At 35.7% G+C, this 14,770-nt stretch overlaps 1 protein-coding gene across 3 annotated transcripts in view; it reads right to left on the bottom strand.

Annotated features, from left to right (window-relative positions):
* LOC127445305 (B-cell CLL/lymphoma 9 protein-like) overlaps window positions 1–7,532 on the bottom strand; it is a 61,024-nt gene extending 53,492 nt beyond the window's left edge. For all 3 annotated transcript variants that reach the window (XM_051705288.1, XM_051705289.1, XM_051705290.1), the window contains exons 1-2: window positions 6,451–7,532; window positions 2,396–2,551 (exon numbers count right to left, since the gene is read on the bottom strand). The gene's annotated coding sequence lies outside the window, so the exon portion shown is untranslated. The remainder of the gene's footprint in view (window positions 1–2,395; window positions 2,552–6,450) is intronic.
* Between the last annotated feature and the right edge of the window lie 7,238 nt (window positions 7,533–14,770).

Below are 14,770 nucleotides of genomic sequence, written 5' to 3'. Positions count from 1 at the left end.
ACCAAAAAAATTAAAACGGTACGATATCATCTTGTTGCTAATTTCGGAACCATATTACAGTATGCTGTCATTATCAAAATGATAAGAGATGTGACAAATTTGAGATGAAATCACTGACAATTTGAAAATAAAATAAAAAAACCTCTGGATATGGCAATGTATGATCATTAAAGAGCTGTAATGTAAATGTAATGTTAAAGGATTTAATTTAATATTATACAGTCGCATGCACAGCATGCTACAGAATGAACAAGAGGTGCCATATGATTCCCACACACACACACACAAACACACACATGGGCGCACGCATGCGAACACACTCACACAAATTCAACACACACTGCTGGTGCTTAATTTTCATGCTGTGTGTTTAGAGTATAAATGGCTGTTAACACTTAAATTAACGCCACGGTTGCAGCTTGGAGATTTCAGCTCGAGAGTCGTGACGGGAGTATCCCAGCATTAATAGGAAGCTTAATATAACTAACCCGTAAAAACAGGAAGAACTCAAAGGTCTGTCAAAATAAAAGTCCCGCTAACATGAAAGCTCTATTCAAATGGATGCGTGAAATTGAAGACAGAAAAATATAACTTCTGTATAAAACTGTAATATTCAAAAAGTAGCAATAGACTCATAATACCAATTATGTAGTATTAAATGGTTGTATTATTATTATCATTATCATTATTTGTAAGCAATATCACAAACAGCCATGTCCCACAGGTAATCAGAATTTTTTTCATTAATGTTTTCATTAATACTGTGAAGCCCTGTTGTACAGCATTTTATTTTACCAAAAATAAAATTGCAATTTATTGTATATATATATATATATATATATATATATATTATTATTATTAAAACTGTATGTATCAATTTCATGAAACACTGTTTGATCATAATATTTAATTAAAACATTTAACATGGAATCCAGACAAATTTAAATGAAAACGCATAATTTGTATCTATGACTTTATGTAGTTTTTTCTGTGAAGTCATTTTCTGTGTAATTTGATCAAAAATCTGAGGCTTTTTATTTGTTGATTATAGTATCGATTTAGTACCGAAGCCAAAATTTTGGTATCGAAGCAACCCTAGTCACCAGAAACATTTGTATGAACATAAAACCTTTGTAAAAATAATTTTCTGTACCCAACAAACACCAAATTTCACATCCACTCATATACTGATATGTAAATGATTGTCCTATAGCTCAAATTCTGTAAAACTCTGTGCCAGACAATTGTGCATCAAGAAAATGCCATTGGTTGAGCAAGTGTTGCTATGTCAAGCTGGTCGGGATAAAACAAACAGAGCAATTTTTATTAAGCACCATAGAGCCACAGTGTGAAATATGAAAATGCATTTCAACATTGATTAACACACATTCAATTTTCTGATCAGCAAGTTAATTTGGAGTATTAGCTGTTTCAAAAGAACAAACCAAAAAAAAAAAAAAAAAACTTTAAAATACATGACAATAATTAGTTGTGTTAGTATATTTACAACAAATTTCACGGTTCTAAATGTCTGCAGTTATGTCTGGCCAAAAGAAAGCCACCTCTGGGCATATCACAACTACACCTGAGATAGAGAATATCTGCTTTTGCCAAATATAAGAATCGGAAAGACAAAGAGAGACAATCAAAGAGAGAGACACTCTAAAATTGCTTTGTTTATAAAAAAATAAAAATAAAAAAAATACTCTTTTAAACTCACTTTCACATAACTGGCATGTTTGAACGTAGCAGGTAAGTTCCATACAATGTTATGTAACATTTGGACATTAGAGCTAAAATGCCAAGCACAAAAGATAATAGCCAAATAGCCGTCTACAGCTTAATAAACCACTAATATTAAACCCTAGCACAATCCTATGATACAAGTAGATATTGTATAGATATTGCATTTCTCCTAAATGCAACCTATGAACGCTACACTGCTACCTAACCGAACTCAGGGATAATGTACAGTCAGACGGTCATTACTGCTAAATAAACCATGGCTGGGTAATCAGGACCCTGACAAAAAGTGGTGGGGTCTTGTATTACCCATAAGGGGTTTATTTTGCAATAATGATCATCTGACTGTAGATTTCCCCAGTTATTACATGGCTACTTAGCAAATAAATAAACTGATATTGGACAAGAGTGATATGAGGGACATGAAATTAGCACATCTATGTAGAAAATCGTTTGCCTGGGACAACAGTTGATTCAAAATCAAGTATTTAAGAGAGATGTGTTAATTTATAACACCAAGTAGTGTCATCTAATAAGCTTTTTGTACAACATTTTTTAAAAGCACAAGTGATTTGAACTAAAATCATGTTTCAAAAAACGGTGAAACTTGACATTGTGTGCGTGTGTGCATTCATTGGGCCATTTGTCTTACCTCGAACGACCCTCAGGTTTCAGAATTTCCAGTTCTCCCTCATCTGAAGAGCGTGCAAAATAATTTCCACTGTAAATAGTATGTAAATGTATGTGTGCCTCTTCTCTTGTAGATTAAACCAATAAGCTCAGCAGATCACAGACTATATCCAAACACCTGTGGAGACAGACAAAGAGCTTTCAGAACACAAACCTACACAACAAGGCCACAGAAGATACGGAGGTGGTGGTAGATGTGCGATTGACTTATTTAAGCCTTCATTCTTACAAGAATTCTAAGAAAATAACTCATTAAAGTGATGACAATGTTTCATGGAAAGTGTGAGAATGAGGGTGAAACCAGGAAGCCAGTTTTTAATGAGTTTCCAAGTAATGGCAAAGCTGTTTGAAAATCTGTCACTAACAGCAAAAGCTGCTTTAAAACTACCACAAACCAGCAAGAAACCAAGGTTTCATAAAGAAAAACTGAACTGTTCTCCAATAACACAGTATATAATGTTCCAGAACCCCCTACATATGATTTGTGAATTGGGATTCTAACCACTCTTTCACCCAAAAATGAAAATTCTCTCATCATTTACTCAACCTCATGCCATCCCAGATGTGTATGACTTTATTTCTTCTGCAAAACACAAAGATTTTCAGAAGAATCTCTCAGCTCTTTAGGTCCATACAATTAAAGTAAATGGTGACCAAAAAGCACATAAAGGCAGCATAACAGTAATCCATATGTGGTTTTATCCATGTCTTCTGAAGCCATCTAATCAGTTTTGGGTGAGAACAGACCAAAAAATAAATCCTTTTTCATTGTACAACTTGCCTTTGCAGTCTCTAGGCAGGATCATGATTTCAAGCTCTATTACACTTCCTAGTGCTTGATGCATGTGCAAAGCGCTAGATGGCGCTAGAAAGTGTAATCAAGCTTGAAAACATGATCATGATTTATAGTGAAAAAGGAGTTCTATTTTGATCAGTTCTCACCCTAATACGATTGGATCGCTTCAGAAGACATGGATTAAACCACTGGAGTCTTACGGATAACTTTCATGCTGCATGTGTGCTTTTTGGAGCTTCAAAGTTTTGGTCACCATTCACTTGCATTGTATGGACCTACAGAGCTGAGATATTCTTCTAAAAATCTTCATTTGTGTTCTGCAGAAGAAAAAGTCATACACATCAGGGATGGCATGAGGGTGAGTAAATGATGAGAGAATTTTCATTTTTGGGTAAACTACTCCTTGAATGCACAGTACACTGGGACAAATACTGTACCTTGCATTATAGCTGAATGCTGTGGTGAAGCAAAGCCAAAACTAATAGAAAGCTTGCCAGAGCAAATCCAAGGAACTCAAGAACTTCTCGCCTTTCCAATATTTCTAATTAACTTCTTGGCCAATTCTCGACCAAAACCAAACCTACAGCAGCAATTGCACAGCTCACTTTGTGGATTGGTAAAACAAGGAATCCATTCTATAAACACACTCGTGTTAGTTAAAGGAATAGATTTGCTATGTAGAAGAGTAGACTACCAGATATAGTACATCTGCGACTCAGCAAGATTATTTTCAGCAGTGGAGGAAAACTTGCATTGTACTAGTGCAGTCTATTCTTTTACACACAGGAAGCATTATGCATATAAATCAGGCATTTTTTTAAGTACCTTAATGTGCCTTAAGCACAGCGGAGTTATTTCAAATAAAAATGCCTATGCATTTTTTTTTTTTTTTTTTGCATATAATTGGTTGGCGCTTAGATTCCCAAACACAGCAATTACGTTGTGTGATCTTATTATATTCAACAAGAACCTATCTGTATCTTAAAGGTCAGTCCTGACTATGAGAAACACAGTAATTTATTAACAACACACCGTTAGCAATGCAGTATGAACCCCTTTTTCGGCACAAATCAGTGCTTTTTAATATTGACTCATAATTGCTCAAATCTATGCCATTCAGTCATCATTAAACACACTTGGGTTCCATCTAAAAAGCACATTACGCTATTAATAAGCAGAATTCCTAATGGTTTAACTAATTTATAGCTAAATTGCCATCTTACTTTGCCAAGCCTCAGGAGTTATGAGTTTACAACACCAGCAAGAGAGCTGATCTTAAATGTTCCTACCTAATGCACTAAAAGTAATTGAAGTTCAAACCAGGGTGACCGGAGGTTGTAATGCCAATAAATAAAGCGTTTAAGGTTGTGTATGGATTCTTGGCAAACCACACCCAGCAAACATGGGCTTTTCTTTTGAAAAAGATAAGTATGCCAGTTATGAAGACTGGCCAAGTATGTGGTTACTACACTGAGGCAACGTCACCTTAAACAAAAATATGATTTCCTGAGATCACATCCTATACACTGTAAAAAATAAAAATAAATGAATTTGCATTTTTTTCAGTTATCATAACTTAAAATGCTGAGTTAGAATAACTGCCCTGGATTGATCATGTTGAGATAACTCCATCCAAGTTTTTGTTGCCTGAACTTGTGGTAAGTTATTGAACTTAAAACTATTCAGCTAAAATCAAGAGAACTATGCACATCATGCTCACGTATATGATTCCCAGCATGCACTGTGGCATGAATAAATTGTGCAAATTGCAGTATTACTATGTGTTTTTTTACTGTATGCTGCTTTTATTTACGCTCTTGGCTGCTGTAGTTGTCACTTTCAGTTATTTGTCATGCAGCAATAATTCAAAAATCATCTTTTTACTCAATGTGTAAGAAGATTGTCAACATGTAAAGCGTTAAGGCCCATGTGTGTCTCCTTGGCAAGCTTTAGTCTAAATGTGATAGAGGGATCAGACTTTGGTCACTGATCATCAACAGGCCATTTACTATTAAATGGCAGTTTAATTTACCTCTGACAATGAGATGGATTTAGCTACTTCTCCGGTTATCAATAATACTAAACGACAACACAATAGATCTTCTATGCTCAGTTTGAATTAAATTAGAATGAAGTTGACTGAACAAAGAAAGTCAAGTTTACATAAAAATACATTAAGTGCATTTATTTAAATAGTTATATTGAAACAAGTCAACTTTTAAACAACTTTCCCTCTTAAGTTAACACAACTTAAAATTAAGGCACCATGAACACTTACTTTTTAAGTTGAGACAACAAGATTATATAAGGTGTAATAACACATTTTTTTGACAGCCTCCTGAATAAGATATGGTCCTAAACACCTTTGTTGCTTTGTTTTTTGCACATTTGCGATACACCCTGCTGTTGTACAGGCCTGGGCAGAGTTAACTACCACCAACACACGAACAACAGCTACAACTTGCCTCTCTCGAGTAACCTCACACAGATACCTGCACACTGAGAAGGCAATACGGAACAAAACGCCGCTTATGTCTGCAGTCGAGCTCCATTTTGCGGTAAACACAGATAGCTGGTTACCATGTATCAAAACGGGGCTTCCAGTAACATCGTAACAAAAGTAATCGAGGCTTGAGGTAACAATAGAAAACTGTAGCAACATGCAGTGGCCTTGCGAACTTCCTTGTAACCTGGTGGATTCAACAAACAAGATTAAAAAATGCGTAAAGTTAGCAAAGCAATGGTAGTGTTCAACAGGGACGGTAACGTTTAGAACGTATATGGGCCAAGCATTCTGAAATAATTCTGTTTTTATTGAAATGCTCAGATTTTTGTCGCGGTAAAGAAAAAACTATGAGAAATAATCGGCGAGGTGGGAAACGAAAAGCGTCCTTCAACATATCCAGCTACAGTGGCATCTGCAAAAAGTTATACGTGCACAACTATGAATGCAAATAGAAGAGAAAGGGAAACAAACTTCGCACAATATGGGCAAATCGTATACAATTTACACGCACTCCGGCCTGTTTGCTATTTCAAGTAGCCTTTAATCTAAACTGGAGGGAGCTGAAACAATCAATTATTTTGGGTTTTCTAAACAGCCTATATCTGGTTGCTGATTTCAAATGGGAGCCAGGCCAAACGTGTTTACTGCCGGCCATCGTGCATGAAAGAAAAGTAGATGGTAGGATCAAAAGGAACGTAAGCAAACCAATTCTTACCCATGTTGAGCAAATATTCCACACAGACACGTTCCCATTGGATTTGCAATTGATCGAAAAGTCAGAGCCCGTTAAATAGGCGCACCGCGAATTCCATTCTCGCTAGAAAAAAAAGTGAAGTTATTCCACAAGCGAGCGCGTTCCCCCCAATTATAGTAATCCTAGAGGTAAGTAACCCATTTTCCAAAGAAAAAAAAAATCTCAAGAGCATGGATGCCCGATCCTTCTCGATAACAAAGGGCTACGACAATCCAAGGCATAACCAAAGAAATAGTGTAAAAAAAAAAAAATTTTTTTTAAAAAAAAAAATCTCAGCTCCGGAATAGAAATGGCCAAACGAAGTGCATGGCTGATCCAAGACGTCCCAAACTTGTGCAGCCCTTTTTTTGCTCTCTCTCTCTCAAAGAAGTTGTTCCTGTTTCGCCAAAGCTTGGGGGAGGGGATCCTTTTTATTAAGCTCCTGGCCAAAGCGAGAGAGGGAGAGATCCTTCAGGCTCTTGTGTGCTACAGATCCACCAGAAGAAACGCTTTAAATTAAAACTGGTTGCGAGAGATTTGGAGGTCTGTAGTGTATCTGTCGAGCGAGCGATGGGCGATATGAGGTCGGTTAGATCATGATGTTAAAAATAGCAATGGATCAAGTAATAACCGCAGCTGGCTGCAACGTTGTTACACCGACACAAAGATCTCCAACTACAGTTAATATATCGGACCTCTTGTAGGTCCATGCTTTTGATAATCGACATGTAAATATAACATGAACGGTAGCCTATATTTTGATATGCACTGAAAAGCAAGCAAAATGCATTAAAAGGATACTCTGTTGAATTCTTAGAGAAATTCCTTTATCCCCTGCTGGACTGCCTTCCTTTACAGTGGTTGGGAAAAGCCGCTATATTTTAATGGTGAAAAGTGTGCGGTTCGATTTTCGATCACCAAATAACACAGGGGTGTCCGATTCCGAGCGATGGGGCTACACACGCGATTCACCCTCGTAAAACGCAACACACACACACAACCTTTCTGGATAAAACAAACCCGACGGTGAGAAAAGCACCACGAGAGATTAAAATAGCTCACGACAGTAACATGGCTTCCCCAATCTGATATGAACAAGTACCGCTGATGTGTGCTCGCCTCCCCCGCTTTGATGCGACATGATGGTTTAGTCCATATTGTAGCAATTCTAGGTCAGGTTGACTTGCCATCGAATTTACTGACTGCCGGGGATCAATGAAATCACCCGCATGATGTATTGTTCGAATGCAGGTAATCGCTAATCAACGGTTTATCCTTGCACGACATGTCTGTTGTGTTAGTAAGGACACGTTGCTTCGAGATGCACTGCTATTTTGTTTTGCGTCAGACATGAGAGGTAAGACAGGGGTGAAAGGGAACTGTTTCTAAGGTGACATGAGACACCCATCTCCACTTTTAAGTACTGTAAGCTTGACGCCATTGATAAAAGGATGAATCTCACAAGAACATGTTTAAGTCATATTAATTTCACCCCAGAAGAAATGGACAATAAATTATAATTGCTGTAATATATTATTTATTGCTGTAGTACAGTATTGACATTTTCAAAATGAGCCTTTTTGAAAACGATCCTGTCTGGACACAATGCTTTTTATTATTATTATTATTATTATTAACATCAGCATAAATTAAAGGTAAAAAACAAATAGTACAATTATATATAAATTATGGAAGCCCGTTTCCAACAAATTGTGAAAAACAAATAGTGCTTTGGTAAAGGGGATAGTTCACCCCAAAATTAAAACCCAGATGTGTATGACTTTCTTTTTTTCTGCTGAACACAACGTTTTTTAGACGAATATCTCAGCTCTGTTGGTCCATTCAATGCAAGTGAATGTTGGCCAAAACTTTGAAGCTCCAAAAAGCACATAAAGGTAGCATAAAAGTAATCCATATGACTCCAGTGGTTTAATCCATGTTTCCAGAAGCAATATTATAGGTGTGGGTGAGAAACAGATTCATATTTACGTCCTTTAGGTGGGGTATAAGTGGTGATATGCATGAAGAGTGCTAATCAGCAAATAACAAAAGAAGAACTCTGAGGAGAGAAGAGAGCACTTAGCAGGGCTGGTGTAAGTGGACGTTTATAGTAAAAAAATACTTAAATATTGATCTGTTTCTCATCTACACCTATCATATTGCTTCTGGTGACATGGATTAAACCACTGGAGTCGGATGGATTACTTTTATGCTGCCTTTATGTGCTTTTTGGAGCTTCAAAGGTCTGGAGCTGAGATATTTTTCTAAAAAGCTTTGTATTCTAGAGAAGTAAGTGGCATGAGGGTCAGTAAATGATGAGAGCATTTTCAATTCAAAATAATGAGATACTACTAAGTCATATTTATGAGATACTAAATCATAATTACGAGATTAAATATAACAATTAAATTCATATTTATGGCATAAAACATAATTATGATTTACAAAAAGTCATAATTATGAGTTAAAAATCTATCAATCTAAAGCCTTGAGATGCTAATCTAAAAATGTTGTCTTTTTATTTTATGATTATGACTATATAAATTAAGACTTACTGTCTTATAATTTGGACTTTTTATGACTTAGTATCTCATGACATTTTCTCTTATTTTTATGACTTTTAATCTCAATTATGACATAATTCTGATTTACTAAACATGTGGAGGATATGGGCTTCAATAATAAACACTTTACACCATAATATATAATAAATATAAACTTATAAACCAAATAATCATTATAATTTATTTGTAATGCGGTAATGAGAATAACATTTCTTATTATCTAATAATCATGTGGCACAAATGGGCTTCCATAATAAATATTTTACACCATAATGCATAATTTAAAAAAAATATAATAAACAAAAGAATCAATATTTTATTTGTATTGCGATAATGAGAATAAGATACATTACAATAAAGAAAATGGGGGGGGGCATAATTGTCATGTCAAAATGTAAATTACAATTTCCTTTTTTTCTGATTTTGGGGCTAAATATGACTTGGAGATTTTCTTGAAAGGCTTTGTGAGATTCACCCCAAAAACCTTACACACATGGCCAAGACATTTCCATTATTTAGGCTAAGAGAAAAAAGATTTGGGATATATATCCAGTTGGCATCTTATGGCCGTTTTGAGGGCACTAAGGTCCTTTGAAACACACAAACACTCCCACGAGAGTGTTGCACAAGTTCACAAGGTTTTCATCAAAAAATCATTGGATGTATTTTGGAGACACCCTTATATCAACCTGTTCTGCTGAGACACTCCAACAACAAAAACACTTAAAAGAAGCAAAACAAGAGAGCGATATCAGTAAAAGTTCAACCGAGTCGAGCACAACAGCGGATTGGAAATACGTTTACTTACTTAACAAGAAATTGCTATTAATTCAAGCACAAAATAGCATGCAAGTAGGAGAGCAATGGGGGCAAAGGTACATTTCTCTTAATTTTGACAACAGTAAAACAATAACTGTTGTGTGTGAGTGAGAGAGAGCTCAGAGGTGACAGTGTATGTTCACACTGCAGTGTATTAAATGCTGAGGAAGAGGAGAGGTGAGACTCAGGGGACTAAATGCATTGGCTGGCAATCTAATCCTGAACCGTGACAACCACCAACACAACCAAGCGATTCCTTCGTTCCACTGTTTGGCGGGGTGGGCGTCTAAAAACAACAGTGTAAGATTCTCTTTCCTTCCCGGGGTGTACTCAATTCCCCATAATGTTAGCAATTGCTTTCTCTGCTTTTTATACACTGCTGAGTGCCGAATTGTGTCCCTACAGGTAAAAAGGGAGAGAAAACAAACAATCTTTTGCCTTTTCCTCCAACAGTGATACGTGCAAACAGTGCTTCCCTGCTGATAGAAGAAAAATGTATTAACTCTCTTGGAGGAGAGAAAAACATGACAGCGTATAGAGCGTTTACCTCTTAGTTTTTTGATGGAGAGTACACTGTAAAAAAATCCTGTTGTTTTAAAAAAATAAAAAATAAAAATGGCAGCTGTGGTTGCCAGAATAATTATGTACAAAATAAAGTAAAAATGTAAACAAATTTACAGAACAACCTGTACATTTTACAGTTTAAAACTGTTGTAATTTACATGACCATGATGGCACTGTAAATAAAAAATAAAAAAAATCTGTTAAATTTATAGTAAAGAAACATCATAAACTTGATATTAACCTTCTGAAACTGTAAAAATCTGCTTTTTACTTTATAAGGTATTATTAATCACCGTAACAATTACAGAAAAGCACAAGATGACATGAAGTTCACCAATAGTGGCTCTTCCAGGAGCAATGACCAATAAACATGTAGAGACACAATGTCACTCACACAAACACTAAACACCATCAGGGTAACACATGTAAAATTTAAAAATGCAGTAAAAATTAACTAAACTACATTAAATATAAAACAGAACACCCCAATGTACATAACTGATATAAAAAATAAGAAGAAACATAACTATTCTCATAAAATATAATGAAATATGATGGGTCATGCAGGGAATTGTGGGAATGCCCGATTCTTGTTTTTTACTGTAATTTTAACAATAATTTACTGTAAAAAAAAGTACATGTACTCTCTTGTTAAACAATGTACATTTTTACAATTAATTATACAGGAAAATCATAATTTTTACATCTAAAAAAATGTAATTTTTACAATATTTTATTGTAAAAACTACAGTACCATTTTTTACTGTATATTTTACAGTTAATACTCGTTAATCAATTAACGTTTAGTTTTTCTGTAGCATTTTTAGTCTTTTACCGTTAAAATTACAGACATTTTTTACAATGTACAGTGACAGGTGTCAAATTTGAAATCAGCCAAATTTCAGAAATATCCCTGGCTGAACTGTTTTATTTTGTTAATACTTTTTCGGAAGAAAGATAAACATAAATGATGATGAAAGCCAAAATATTCAATGCCGTGGATCAATATTTACTGACTAATTCATTATTTTGGAGAGGGGAATCAAAATGATAATTTTCACCTATGAATTTGGAGCAACACTACGGGTAAAAAAATAACCTTAGAAAGGTGGCAGCATCATCATTTTATTTTTACATAGAGATAGAGTAGATAGGACTTTTACTAAAATCAGTTGACTTCTGCACCTCTTGTATTATATGTATTATATGCCAATGGTGTGACTCCAAAACTTGGAAAATACTTTTTTTCTGTGTGTTGTTTTTCTCAAGTTAGAGTGCCTATAACTCCAAAAGTATTAAATATATATATATTTTTGTATTATTTTTGTTTAATTTTTTTTTTTTTTTTGGCATCTTTAATATTTAAAGTCCTATATGGTTAAATCCCAGAAATAAGGAGCTTTTACTGTTAACAATTTCAATGGTCGAAAACCAAATGTGAGTCACATGGTATGCAGCTAGTTTTTTAGTTTTCTGAAGTAACAATCATTTTTAAACTAGAAATGTCTTTTATCATGTTTCCTTTTAGGATTCAATGTATCACTTATGATGCTGGTCAAAGGTGCCCTTTAAGCTAGAAACATACAGAACATTGAAATGTGCAATTATAATATTGTTTAGTCTGACTGAAATCTGATGCACAGTAGAGCCAAAATGTGTAAACTTTTCAGGAAAAAAACATACTAATGGTTTACTTACATTTGTCTATAACATCGAAAAAATTCTGCACATCACGTTTAACTGTTCCTTTCCTCTCTATTTACCCCCTCTTTTTGCTCTTGCCTTGTTTACTCTTTTCCCTGCACTAACAGGGTCAAACATCAACTACAGCTACTTAAGCGGAACACATGTCATTCATATGCCACTTAGCATGTCATCAATATGCCACTTAATACCAAACAATTTTATCAAGCACCATAATTGATTCAATAGTACCATATCAAAGCAATGAATTAAAAAAGTGCAAGAAATATCACAATGAATATCTGTGTAATTGTTGTTTACAATATTAAATAAATCATTTAATGTACTTGAGCAAATGTTCCGGGTTCAATACAAGTTAAGCTCAGTCAACAGCATTTGTGGAATAATATTTCGGACTCGTCCCTCATTCATTTTAAAAAACTAAAATCATGGTTAACTCACTTACAATGGAAGTGAATGGGGCCAATTCATAAATGTTATAATGTACACTGTATCAAGAGTATAGCCACAAGATGTAAACATGCATGTTAACATGATTTTAGTGCGCTAAAATCTTTGTTCTACATGATTTTATTGTGATAAAGTCACTTGCAGGGTTTACCGGTGTTGTGTCATCATAGCAACAAAGTTGTAACATTGGATAGAACTTTACACAGTCATGTTAACACTTACTGTAATATGTACGTTTTATGGCTATACTTTTAATCATGTGTATTTTAGCGTTTATTGATTTGCCCCATTCACTTCCATTGTAAGTGCCTTATTTAAACAGAATTAATGTAGCTTTTTTTTAAATATACGATAGCAAGTCAAACATATTTTTTTGTGGTAATCAACATTATGCCACAAATGCTGTCGATTGAGCTTAACTTGTATTGAACCCAGAACATTTCTTTAATATGGACAGAAGTAAAATGTGAAGGAGTGAGCATTGCTTTGCTTTGGTTCTCACAGCTCCTGGTGCAAGAACACTATCATCTCTCTTCAACTTTTGGCTGAAGTTTTGAGTTTGTTTGAAAGAGTTTTTGGCCACTGTCATATCTGTCTCAACATGACAGCAGATCTTTCGACTCTGCACAAACATCACAGCAAAACAAACTTCCTTTGCTGGGCCCACACTCCTCCTTTTAATTTATTTCTGTGATTTTGGAAGTGTACATAGCTCAGCTGCACCATCCATCCCTCTCTCTACCAGTCTCTCTCTCACTTTCTCTCATGTTTACTTCCTTCTTGCCACTCTACCCTCCTTCTCCCGTCAACCCCCATCTCATACTTCTCTGCAGTACACACTCTGTCATTGTAATAGAAAACATTTCTCTTTCGCTGGTAAACACTTGTGAACACATTCAACTTTTACACCAAGAGAGTCAAGAGCAAAAGCAAAGTGCTACGTAAACACCTCATGTGCTAAGTATAAGAACTTAGTAATTGTGACATAAATTCTACATAAGAGGTCAGAGCCTTGGTGCAGCAGTTACCATACATGCTCATGACACATTGAGCCTTGGTGCTCATACAGGCGACACAGATTCGAGTCCGGCCTGCATCGTGTCCCAATCTGTTCCCAGAGGAATAGTTCACCCAAAAATTAAAATTCAGTTTCAGATTAAAGTCTGATTATGTAAAGCTCACGCTTCCATGTGTCACTGTGTCAAGAATTCTATCCTATAGGCCTTACATGCCATTCAAATACATTTCTGGACATTTCCAAAATGAAAATGTTCTGTTTTTAGGAAGCATAACATTAATTCAGTAGTTTTAGTGCATCAGCTGTGGCCGATATCCAAACATTAATAGCATTCCAACACCCACACAAGTCTATTTTGGCCTTTGCCTAAAGCCATGAGATCTTATCTCAACACCCCCACCCCCTATCAGAAATGGATGTGCCTGCCCCCCACTAGAATGTGAAGACTGGACCACCAAGGCTGTGTTGATGGGGGGGGGGGGGGTTTTATAAATGTCATCTGTTCAGGCAGGTATCCAGTCATTATGTGGTTATAGTGGTGGATTCCAGGGCACACAGCCTACCTGCACGCCAACCCGTATGCCATAGTTAAGACGCAGGTGTCCCTGTCCAGCTGCTGTCTGCCTTTGAAGATACAAATCCAACACATTGCACTTAGTTTCCATAGACAAAAATACACATCTAACATAATTAAGCATTTAAACAAACTGCTTCTATTGCATCTTTTGCATCAGATGCAAAAAAGATGCATCTTCTCACGTTATCCATTGTCTCTCATTGTGTGTATGAGTGTGTGAGTCTTACTGTATGGATGTTTACTGTAATATAGCAGTGGTTTGAGGTTGTCAGGGTGGCTGAGGAGGCCACTGTGGTGTGTACTAAACAGATGGAGGTTTTCTTCTCTCAACAACTTGTTTTTAAATATCTTGTGTCTCAGACAACAACACGTGACCTGTTTAAAGAGCTTTAGGGATTTTAATAGGTGTTGCTTGATGTACTGATGGACCTAATACTGGTTCTAATCACTTGGATTTTAGAATGGTAACCACACACTGGGTCAGTGTAGACTAGTGATTAGTGATGTCTGGTTCGTGAATGGATCATTGATTCTTTTTTAACCGGTTATTTTCAGTGAACTGGTTAATCCAGTTCAGCAAATCGTGCTGAATCGGTTGGAACAGTT

The sequence above is a fragment of the Myxocyprinus asiaticus genome, chromosome 8 (genome assembly GCF_019703515.2).
Source record: "Myxocyprinus asiaticus isolate MX2 ecotype Aquarium Trade chromosome 8, UBuf_Myxa_2, whole genome shotgun sequence".
NCBI classification, from domain to species: Eukaryota; Metazoa; Chordata; class Actinopteri; order Cypriniformes; family Catostomidae; genus Myxocyprinus; species Myxocyprinus asiaticus.
This window is presented reverse-complemented; position numbering and strand designations above follow the sequence as displayed.